General features: G+C 37.5%; 1 protein-coding gene across 7 annotated transcripts in view; it reads left to right on the top strand.

The window, feature by feature from the left end:
• Positions 1-12,298, top strand: part of FBXL20 (F-box and leucine rich repeat protein 20) — a 93,582-nt gene that overhangs the window by 15,019 nt on the left and 66,265 nt on the right. Inside the window, exon 2 of one of the 7 annotated variants that reach the window (XM_069543362.1) lies at positions 9,591-9,877. The exons of the other annotated variants lie outside the window; for them this stretch is intronic. The gene's annotated coding sequence lies outside the window, so the exon portion shown is untranslated. The remainder of the gene's footprint in view (positions 1-9,590; positions 9,878-12,298) is intronic. 7 annotated transcript variants of the gene reach the window in all.

Raw genomic sequence — 12,298 nt, 5'->3', positions numbered from 1 at the left:
CAGGTTGAAGGTGCATAGCCAGCCAAATAGTTTTTGTAAGCAGTTGTTTTGCTTAATGCCAGTGGTACTAGAAAGGAAATGATCAGATTTAAATCTTACGTATAATTTAACCAAAAATTCCCTGGTGGCGCTAGTGGCAAAGAACCCACCTTCCAGTGCAGGAGGTGCAAGAGACATGGGTTCGATCCATGGGTTAGGAAGATTCCCCTGGAGGAGGAAATGGCAGCCCACTCCAGTATTCTTGCCTAGGAAATCCCATGGACAGAGGAGCCTGGTGGGCTGCAGTCCATAGGGTCGCAAAGAGTTGTTCACGACTGAGTGACTAACAAAAAAAAACAACCAAAAATAAGCTCAGTAAACCTTGTAGCTTTTATTTGCTAAGGCTGAAGTTGGACTGCGGCTGATTAAATGACTGGCAGTCTCTGAAATGTACCATTATTTTAGACGAAGTCAGCTTGAGCATTATCTGCTTTGGCTGTCCTAAAGTAGCCTCAGGTTTCCTAGTTTAATGTGTTTCAGGGATGGGTCTTTCTTCTGCCCACTTCTGTTTTTGCAAAACAGAAGTTACAGGCCTTTGGTTTAATTTGGGACTGGTGTGTGTGTGTGTGTGTGCACGAGTGCTAAATCGTGTCCGACTTCTGCGACCCCATGGACTGTAGAGTGCCAGTCTCATCTGTCCATGGGATTTCCCAGGCAAGAATACTTCAGTGGGTTGCCATTTCCTACTCCAGGGTTTCTTCCAACCCAAGGATTGAACCCTTGTCTCTTGGGTCTCCAGCATTAGCAGGTGGATTCTTGACCACTGCGCCACCTTTGCTTTAGTATTTGTTCTTGGAAGAGAAGTTAAGTTATAATTAACTGTTCACTATAAAGGGAAGCCCTAGTAGCTCAGTGGTAATGAACCCATATGCCAGTCCAGGAGATGCAAGAGACATGGGTTCAATAATTTTATAAATGTATGTATCTATTATTATGTATGGACATGTTCACATTTTATGAATGAACAAAATTGTTGGACATATGGTTTAGAACCTTGCTTTTTCTCTTTTAAAAAATTATAGTAAGTTTAAAAAAATTATAGTGTTTTAATTTATATAAATACATGCATAAATTTTTATTTAAAAGCTAAGACATTTCGAGTATGATAATTCCTTCTTATACTGCCCCTAATTCTGATCCTCTTCACCTCTATAGATAAGGAGCAGATAAGCAACCAAGTAGTACTTATAGCACAGAGAACTATATTCAGTATCATGAGGTAAACCATAATGGAAAAGAATTTTAAAAAAAGAATGCATGTATATGTATAATGAATCATTTTACAGTGTATAGCAGTGACTAACACAATGTTGTATTAGTAAATCAACTATACTTCAATAAAAATTCATAAGAAAGAAGTTTTTCTTTCTTCTTGTTTATTTTATTCTCTGTTAAATTTTGAGAATTAGATTGTGTCTTTTTTTTTTCTTTTTCTTTCTAGGTATTCTTTGTATTGGATACTGATCCTTTATGTACCCATGTATTTGCAAAGGTTTTCATTGAATAGTCTTGTCAGTTTCCTCTTGGTGTTTATTTTGAAAAAGTGTCCCTTATCTCAAGATTGGGCTTCCCAGGTGGCCCAGTGGTGAAGAATTCACCTGCAGTGCAGGAGTCACCGGTTCACTCCCTTGGTCAGGAGGAGCCCTTTGAGAAGGAAATGGCAACCCACTCCATTATTCTTCCCCGGGAAATCCCATGGACAGAGTAGCCTGGCGGGCTATAGTCCATGGGGTCATAAGAGTCGGACACAACTTAGTGACTAGAGAATGACATCTCAAGATTTCCTTATATTCTTCCATGAAGATGAAAAGTGAAAGTGTTAGTGACTGAGTGTTAGTGCTCAGTCATCTCAGACTCATTGCAATCCCATGTAGTGTAGTTTTTAACCTACCTGGAGCTTGTTTATAAGGTAGAGTTTTCTGTTTGTTTTATAAGATAGAGTATTAACTGAACTTTGATAGCTAGTTGTCCCAACATGATTTAGTTCATCTTCTCCCCACTAGTTTTGAAGTGCCATTTTTATCATAAAATTAATTAAATGAATTCAAAGGCCTTTTTGGAACTGTGTTCTTTCATCTCTTTTTTATTGCCAGTACCACAGTTTTAATTAATGGGCTTTACATATTAATTTGAGGGAATTTATATCTTTATTATAATTTCCTTCTCATTTGTGAATATGATAAGGAGTACTTCCTATAAGATCTTACATGGTTTTTGTTCTTTTTATTTTTGCATACTTGTTGTTGATGTTACTACAAATGGGCATTTTTTTTGGTTACATTTCTTTTCTTTTTTTTTTAATCCATGGGATTCTCCAGGCAAGAATACTGGAGTGGATTGCCATTTCCTTCTCCAGGGGATCTTCCCGACCCAGGGATCGAACCCGGCTCTCCCGCATTGGAGGGAGACGCTTTAACCTCTGAGCCACCAGGGAAGGGTTTTTTTAAACATTATTTAATCATTAATTCAGTCAACAAATATTTGAGCACTTTCTATGTGTTTGATATTGTTAGAGATGCTGAGAGTGTAAAAGTGAACAGAACACAAAATCCTGCCTAAATAGAGTTTAAAATTTAGTGAAGGGAAATTGACATGAAACATAAAAAAGTAAATGCATAATGTGTCTGATGCTGATAAATATTATGGACAGAAATGAGGGATAAGAAAAAGAGGAAGGAAGGGAGCTAGGCATGGTTCATATTTTATATAGAATGGTTAAGGAAGAGCTTGCTGGTGGTTAATATTTGAGCAGACTTAAGGGAACAATGGAGAAAATTGATACAGGCAAAGGAATGCAAAAAAGAAGATGGGAGTATTCTTGATATATTCTAGGAACAGAGTGAACAGGTCGGTCACTGTGGCCAGATCATGGAGAGGTTGGTTAACTGGTAGGGAAGAGGTCAGAGAGTTGTGAGTTAGGAGTAGAGGTGAGGGTTGGGAGGATGGGAGAGCAGGGCAGATCATAAATGGACTTACTGACCATTTTGTCCTTTGGTTTCTATTCTAACAAGGGAAGTCATAGGGATTTTTGAGCAGAAGAATATTCAAGCTTTGAATGGATCACTTGCTTTGTAGAGAAGTAGTATATAACTGGTATTAAAGGTTCTTTGAGTAATTGAGAAAAGTAGTAGTGGTACCTTGTATGAAGTTGGTTGTGATGAAGATGTAAGAAGTAATTGAATCCTGGATATATATTAAAGGTAGAAATGATAGAATTTACTGCCATTAGGGAGCTATAAAGTTGTTGATTTTTGTATATTCATTTTTGTGTCCAGTTAGCATGCTTTGAGCTGCACAGTAGAAAACCCTTTTAATGGCTTAAAGAATTATCCCAAATTATGAGTCCAAAGCAAAGCTTTTCCCCAGGATTAAGAGCCTTGGTTTAGAGAGGTGGTTTTTCAAACTTCAATATGCTTTACAGTTACCTGGAAAACTGGCAAATTACCTGGGCCCGTGAATTTGCTTTTCTGAGTACCACGGACTTCCCTGGTGACCCACACAGTCAAGAATCTGTCGTCTTTGCAGGAGATCTGGGTCTGGTCCCTGGGTCAGAAAGATCCCCTGGAGAAGGAATAGCTAGTATTCTTACATTTACTTTTACAGGCAAATGAATATTCAGTATTCTTGCCTGGAGAGTTCCATGCACAGAGGAGCTTTGCAGGCTACAGTTGCAAAGAGTCGGACATGACTGAGGGACTAATGCTTCACTTTCACCACACTGGGTAACACAGTCTTGGAGCCTGATAAATTAGGACTTTCGGGTTTGAGCAAGACAGTGGGACCAGATCAACTGGGTTCAAATCTCAACTCTGCTATTTCCTGTCTGTATTTTAAAATCTCAGGTATATTGATCTCGAGGGGCTATTTTGTTGTTCATTTGTAACTTTATTGCATTATATGTAAGTGTATTAGTGACTTATATGTTAACAGATTTTTGAAATTATTTCTTTGTGGCCAAGTACATCATCAGTTTTTGTAAATATTCTGTGTTGGAACAAAGTAAAATTTTGTTTATTAAATGCTTGGTTAGGTTTGATGTAGGAGAAAGAAATCAGACACAAAATTTTTAAATGAGACTGCCTTTTAAAGGGCCCATTGCAGGAAGGAAGAAGTGCTTACCCATCAGACACTGGAGACCAGAATACCCCACTTTTTTAACATTTCTTAAAATTATAGTTTTTCTGTTTATGTCTAAATATAAAATTGTGATGGATCAACAGAAGAGTAAGGCCTCAGAACTCTTAAGTAAACAAAAGAATACTCTTAGGTAGATGAGGGAAACATCTAATGATGAACCCTAAGTACACACGGGACCTCATTTATGACTGACAAAATTTTAAAAGTGGGTTTAAACTTGGAAAACTTCAAAAGGAGTGATGACGATTTCAAAAGGGCTGATGACACTTTTGAAAGGGATCATGCATAGTGTTTATCCAGTAAAACATTAAGAATCTGTTATTAGGGCCTTAATGATTCCTAATTATGACATATAGTACTGTCAAATTATGGCAAAGGTATAATTTGTGCATTTTGACTGAGATCGCTATTTACAGTGGTGAGACATTGGAATACATGTCATCTCTGCACCTGTTTTTTAATAAGAAAATGGAGACAGTAGAATCTATCCAGGGTTGTTGTAAGAGTTAATTGATGTATTAAAAATGTTTACAAGGCTGCCAAGTATACAATATGCATTCATTAAATTTAAGTTACTGTTATTATTTGACTCTGTTCATTACACATATCTCAGATCAAGCTTTGATATTCAGACCCTCTAGGTTTTTATTAACGTTCTGTCTGTTTTGTCTCTTGGTTTCATTGGAAGAGTATTAAAGTTCTCCGGCCATCTCTATATGTGTTTATTTCTTCTTATAGCGTGGTTTCTGCTCCATATGTATGTTTATATTTTAAATAATTTTATTGTTTGTTTACTTACTTTTGGTTACCCTGGATCTTTGTTGCTGTGCGGGCTCCTCTCTAGTTGCAGTGTGTGGGCTGTTCTTCACAGTGGCTTCTCTCGTGGAGCACAGGCTCTACCCGAGTAGGCTTCAGTAGTTGAGGCACACAGCCTCCAGAGCACAGGCTTGGTAGTCCCACAGGCTTAGTTGCTCTGTGGCATGTAGGATCTTCCCAGATTGGGGATTGAACTCGTGTTCCTGCATTGGCAGGTGAATTCTCAACCACTGCACCACCAGGGAAGTCCAAGGACTGATAGTTCTTTATGCTGTTTTTTTGCTCTTCCATGCTTTAAGAAAATCTGCCATTATTATTTCATCAAATTTTCAGTGATCTTTACAAAGTTCATGAAAATAATCTGGTTTATTACTCCTATAAGCAGAAGTACCTGTTTCACTTTTCTTCTGAAAGCGGATCCTTTTAAAAAGTCCTTTTACTATGGACTTGTGGATGATGAACTTACCTAATTATGTGTGGAAGCATCTTTTTTCTTTCCTTATTGCCTGGGTCGTCTAGGGTGGACTAGGTACAAAGTAGCAGTTATTTTCTCTGAGCACTTTAAAGATTTTTCTCCCTTGTCTCTTGACTTCTGTTTTTACTGAGGAGAAGTTTACTATGAATTTATTTTACCTTTCTTCAAAGACTTTGTTGAGTACACAGTTTTAAACTATATTTTTTATTGAGATAATTTACATTACAAGAATGTTCTCCTTTTTGTAGTATATAATTCAGTCACAGATATTTGCTGACTATCACCACAGTCAATTCTGGGGAATTTTCTGCACCTGAGAAGGAAACTGACAACTTTTACGCATTACTCCCTATCTCCTATCACTCCCTTGTTCTAAGCAACCATTTATCTGCTTTTAGTCTCTTTAGATTTCTCTTTGCCAGACTTTCATTGCAATGGAATCATATGGTGTGTGGTCTTTTTTGACTGGCTTCTTTGCATAATGTTTTCAAGGTTCATCCATGTTTTAGCATGTTTACCTTTTGTTTGACTGTATAGTGAATGCATTGTATGAAAATACCACATTTTATTTCTCCATTCATTTATTAACAGATATAAGTATGTGTTTGAAACCTTTTTTCAGTTCTTTTGGGCATGTGCTTAGGAGTGGAATTGCTGGGTCGTACTGTAATTCTATATTTAACATTTTGAGGAACTGCCAAGCTATTTTCCACAGCAGCTGCCCATTTTACATTCCCACCAGCAATGTGCTATGGTTTAGCTTTCTCCATATTCTTACAGTTATTCTTTCATTCCCCACCACTCCTCTTTTTCTCAAATTATAATGTCTTAGCGTATATGGGGTGTTATCTCATATAGGCTGGTTTATCTTTGTATTATATTTCCCTAATGAATGATGTTGAGCATCTTTTCATGTCCTTGTTGGCTATTTGTATATCTTCTTTGAACAACAATTTATTCATATTCTTTGTACAGTTTTTAATTGTTTTTTTTTTGTATTTTTACTGTTGAATTGTGAGAGTTCTTTATTTTGAATACTAGACTTTTATCATATAGATGATTTGCAAATTATTTCTTTGCATGCTTTGTAATTTTTTGTTGAAAGCTAAACATTTTGAATGTTAAAATGTGACAACTCTGGAAATCACATTCTTTCCCCTCCTGGTTTTGATGCTGCTGCTTATTGTAGTAGTATTGTTTGTTTTGTTTAGTGTCTTTTTCTGAACTAATTCTGTAAACTCTGTATTCTTTGTTGCGTGTGGCCACTGAAATCTCTGTTCAGTTAGCTTAGTAGTCAGCTCATGATTATGCAGAGTTTTAAACACTTGGAACCAGTCTTTGCTGAGGGGCTCTTTGTGCGTGTTAGAGCATGACTTCAGTACTCAGCCAGGCAGTTTACAGTTATGCCTTAGCCTTCACTTCCTGTTTCTGCAACGCCTCCAGATCAACCAGAAGTGACAGCTTAGGGTCTTCTCAGGTCTTTCCTGAGTGTGTGTGCAATCCTGGATGTGCATGTGATCTTCTGGATTCCCAGGAATATGTTGAAACTTTCAATACCCTTATGGGTATCTCATTCTCTAGCCCTTTCCCCTTAAGCTCTTTGGTTAGTCTATTGTCTTCTCCAGTTATCTGTTCCTTAGGCAGCAGTGACTAAACATTTGCCTGTAAATGTTTTGAACAAAGTAGAGTAATTTTTTTTAGCATTAGGCCCCTTTTAGTTCATGGGGTCATAAAGAGTCAGGCATGACTTAGTGGGTAATATCAAAAAACAACCCTTTTAGTCCAGTAAAATAAAGACAGACCTTTTGAGCTGGTCTTACAGGGAGCAACCAAACAGTCAAGACTTTGAAAATGAGATCTATTCTGGTTCCTCGTTTACCAGCAACACAGGCTCTTATTTTCAGGATATTGCTACTGCAGTTCTGGGGCTTGGAGTAACTTAAAATGCCACAAAGCTCTCTGTTCTTCGTGAAATCCAGGCTTTGTGCTTGAATATACAGTCCTTGGATTGTTGGAAGCCTTCGGTTAGTTCAAGAACATTTGATTTTGCCAGGTTTTGGTTACTTTTATGGAGAGGTGGGGGCTCCCTGGTGGCTCAGATGGTAAAGAATCAGCCTGTAATGTGGGAGACCTGGGTTGGGAAGATCCCCTAGAGGAGGGCATGGCAACCCACTCCAATATTCTTGCCTGGAGAATCCCCATGGATGGAGGAGCCTGGCCGGCTACAGTCCATGGGGTCACAAAGAGTCAGACATGACTGAGCGTCTAAGCACAGCACATAGAAAGGTGCGGTTTCAAAATTTCTTATTCCATCATTTTTGCTGATGTCGCTCTGAGTACACTTTTGATCTGAAGTTTTAGAAGAAGACCTGATTCTGGCTTCCTAATTTTGAAATATTTCAATTATACTAAAAATGTACTTTGTCAGTTTCTAATCTTTATTTTGTAGAAGAGTGACCACAACCACTAGTTTGGCCATATCGTGTCTAATCATGTCTACTAATTTTTTAACAGCTACTATCACTGATGATGATATATTAATACAGTGAATTTGAGTGGTTATTGTCTTTGTCAAATAGAAAGATATCTTGAGATATTAACTTAAATTCTATCCATTTCATTTGAATTCATCTCCTCAGTGTAAGCCAAATTATTTTCAGTTTTACATTTATAAGATGTATAACTAGCTTTTAAAAATCCTAGAGAATGCGGGCAAAAAACAGGACTGGTGATAATGACCCAACATATTGTAGAGGAAATTTGACAAGGAAAAATAAAATCTTAGTTATAAGATTAATTGTAGTCTGACAGTCTTGATATGTGGTTGCTGTGACTTTAGAATGAGTAGAACCTGAAATAGCAAGAAACCACAAATTTTCTTTACTTTTAGTTTAGAGAAACATTTAGCCTTTCAGTCAGTCAGTACAACAAAAATTTATGTTATGATTTGCTATGTGTATGGCACTGTGGTTAATCCACTTTCTAAAAGCTTAAAGTTTTATAGATTAGAAGACTGTCAACATAGTAAGACAAAATTTAAGATCTATAATAGAATTATAAACAGAGGTGCTGGATAATAGGCAAGTAGGAAATACCTAAAGCTTGTTGGAATTTCTGAAGAGGTTTCAAGTAAAGCATCCTTTATCTTTGCCGAAGTTCTGAACAAATGGGAGAAAACAAGGGTGGCGCGTAGGTTCAAAATACCACTTTTATTACTAACAGAGACCAGGTTGAAGGATACAGCTTTCAGTATGTGAGCCAAACTGTGCCTTTTAACTGAAGTCCTTTAGGGAGACCCCCACTTCCAGGCTGTGCTTTATTGACTCAAGCTTCTCTATGCAAGGGAGAGTCTGGCCCTGAGTAAGTGGTGAATCCTTGCTCCACAGCTTGAAAAAGTAGAAGCACAGAGATGAACCAAGTTTGCTCTTCATTTTTGTGAGATTAAGTAGTCACATAGGTTTAGATGATTTACCCTGTGTCTGTAAGTAAAGAAGTACAGAGAAGTCAGGAGTGAGTTTATAGAAGATTCTTCCTCTGGAAAACCTCAAGTGGGAAAAAGGCATTCCCCTCTAGGAGAGAGAATCAGTGAAGCTTTCCTGAAGGATATGAAATTGGAGAATATTTTAAAAATGAATCAATTTCTAGGTAAAAGATATAAAACCATAGAGATGAGAAAGTATAGGCTCTGTTTGAAAAAGAGGTAGTAGTCTAATTTAACAGAGCATTTGAGTTTTTGGTTTCAATTGTGTTATCCTTTGGGAGTTATTATCAAACATAAACACTTAGCCTTTGAAGAGTAGTTGGCTCTATTTCAAAGTTACTTGACTTAAAAGATTACAAAACCCATCCCTTTTAAGACAGCAAAGTAAAATTACTTTCAGGCTTTTTTGAAAATCATCTGAAGACAGGAATATAAGCTCCCATGTTTTAAAGGATGAGACATCTGTAATCCTACTTCTATAGGAAGAAGGAAAGCAAGGAAAATTAGTTAAAAAGTAAGTAACCTAACAGAGGAGAGGAAGGTCAAACTCTATAGAGGAGAATACTGGCAGGAGACAGATCATCATGATTTGTCTGCAGGACCCCTGAAAAACTCATAACATAAAAGTACTGTATATTACAGATGAACGCTGAGAACAGGGGACATTGGAAATCTTTAATGGGAGATGGACCTGAGCTGCTGCTGAGCTCGTGGTGCCACCACCTCCACACGCATCCCTTTCATCCTAATCAGTTGAACAACTGCCATCAACCTTACAGAAGTCAGGAGATTATTCTTTGAAGAAACAATGTGAGAAGTTCAGGACCTTGAAACCTAAACCCAGAGGAGAATGAAGCTAAGATGCCACAGCGAGCAGTGAGAGTTCCTGGTTTCCTTCCCTCACCTAGTTGCAGAATTCCATCAAGCAGGTGAGAGATTAGAATCTCCCTTCTAGCAGGAGAATGCCTGGAGAAGAGAGAGCTGAATTTAAAATTCTGCTTGTATATCAACTTTCTTATGCCTACCAGTGTTTATTTTTTTAATCTATAAACATATTTTTGCTTATTTTTTATGGCTCTTGGCAGGCACGACGTTCATGACCAAATTCTTCAAAGAACTGTCCATAAAACATACATTCTAGGATGTTTACAAAAGTCTTGGATTGGTAAAATGGGGAGAATAAAAGGTGGGGGGCTAACTAATAAAATGTTGCCAACATTTTTTTAAATGTTTCCTATATCATTGATATTTTAAAATGAAATACAGATTAATTTATACCAAATCTGAAGAGTGTAATTCTAGCATTTAAAAATGTAACCCATGTAGATTTATGAAAAATATCATTGTCCTAATTGTTTTTGTTTAGTCTTGAGTCATCACTGGTTTGGGAATATGAGATCAAGCATACTGCCAAAGAACAGAGTTACCAAGCTTGTGTGCTAGCTAATTTGTTCATACATCTAGTAATGACACTGGCCTGCTTTTTCCTCAATTTTCATTGATTTTAATTTTGATTCTTCTTTAATGTTTAAGAACAAATAACTGGGGCTCCCTGGTGGTCCAGTGGCTAAGACTCTGTGTTCCTAATGCAGGGGGCGTTGGTTTGAACCCTGGTCAGGGAACTAGATTGCACATGTCACAACCAAGAGTTCACATGCTGCAACTAAAAGACCCTGAATGTCACTAAGAGCCTGAGCTGCCAAATAAATAAAATAATATTTCTTTAAAAGAAAAATAACTAAATGTAAACCTACTTTATTATAGTCTATGTGCATATGTGCTAAGTTGCTTCAGTCATGTCTGACTTTGCTACTCTGTGGACTGTAGCCTGCCAGGCTCCTCTGTCCATGGAATTCTCCAGGCAAGAGTACTGGAGTGTTTCCTTGTCCAGGGGATCTTCCTGACCCAGGGATTGAACCCACATCTCTTAGGTCTTCTGCTTTGGCAAGCTGGTTCTTTACCACTAGTGCCACCTGGGAAGCCCAGTATATTCTATACTTCTATGTAAATTGCATTTATTTATTTGTGTTGGTTCCCTCTTTGGTCTCCTCCTTCCTTCCTTTTTTTGTATCCAGCTTTATTGAGATATAGTTGACATATTTTAACACTATGTGAGTTTAAGGTGTACAACATGGTGATTTGATATATGTGTATTTTGCAAAACAGTTGCCACAATAAGGTTAGTTAACACAACCATCATCTCACATTGTTAATTATATTGTTTTGAGTGTATTTTTATTTTGTTATTTTGGCCCTGCCACACGGCACGAGATTTTAGTTCCCTGACCAGGGATCAAACCTGTGTCCCCTGAAGTGGAAACCCCTGGGCTGCTAGGAAAATCCCAATGATGTTTGTTTTGTGGGAGAACATTTAAGATCTCTCAGTACTTTTCAAGTGTACAGTACTTATGTACAGTAATGTTCAGTACAGTAACATATAGTAATGTTAACTGTAGTTATCACGCTATAGACTAGATTTGCAGAATTTATTCATTTTGTAACTGGTATTTGTACCCTTTGCCCTCCCTCTCCAATTTCCCCTACTTCATAGGCCCCTGGCAGCCACCACAGATAAGTGAGATCATACCGTGTGTGTCTTTCTCTGATTTGACCTAGCATGATGCTTTCAAGGTTCATGCATGTTGTAAAAGGCAAGAAAAAGTTCCTGCTTTTTTATGTCTGAATAATATTCCATGGTGGGTATGTATATGTGTGTGTTTGTTTATATAAACACACCTATGTATGTGTGTATACATGTATACATGTGTGTATGTGTTTTCTTTATCCATTAATCTAAGTGACAGACACCTAGGTTGTTTCCGTATCTTGGCTACTGTGAAAAGCTGCAGTGAACGTGGAGTTGCAGATAAGTGTTTGAGGCAGAAATTTAATTTCCTTTGGATATACACCTAGAGTGGGGTGGCTGGATTATATGGCAGTTATGTTTTTAATTTTATGAGGAACCTCCATGTTGTTTTCCATGGTGGCTATACCAGTTTACATTCCTAAAACTTCACAAGTGTCCTCCTTTTCACCAGTACTTTTTATGTCATGTCTTTTTTTAACCGTGCCAAATGACATGTGAGATCTTAGTTCTCTGACCAGGGATTGAACCTGTGCCCCTTGCATTTGAAGAGCAGAGTCTTAACCAGTGAACCCCCAAGGAAGTCCCTCTCAGTTGTTTTGTCTATAGCAGTTCTAACAAATGTTGAGATGGTATCTCAATGTAGTTTTATGTTTCCGTCCCATTTTATAGGTTGCCTTTTCACTTTGTTGATTGTTTCTTCTGCTCTGCAGATGTTTTTTAGTTTGATTTAGTCCTGCTTGTTTTTTGCCTTCTTTTCTTATGC

Source organism: Ovis canadensis, chromosome 11, assembly GCF_042477335.2.
Source record: "Ovis canadensis isolate MfBH-ARS-UI-01 breed Bighorn chromosome 11, ARS-UI_OviCan_v2, whole genome shotgun sequence".
NCBI classification, from domain to species: domain Eukaryota; kingdom Metazoa; phylum Chordata; class Mammalia; order Artiodactyla; family Bovidae; genus Ovis; species Ovis canadensis.
The sequence above is the reverse complement of the archived record's forward strand: the minus strand, read 5'-3'. Positions and strand labels throughout refer to the sequence as shown.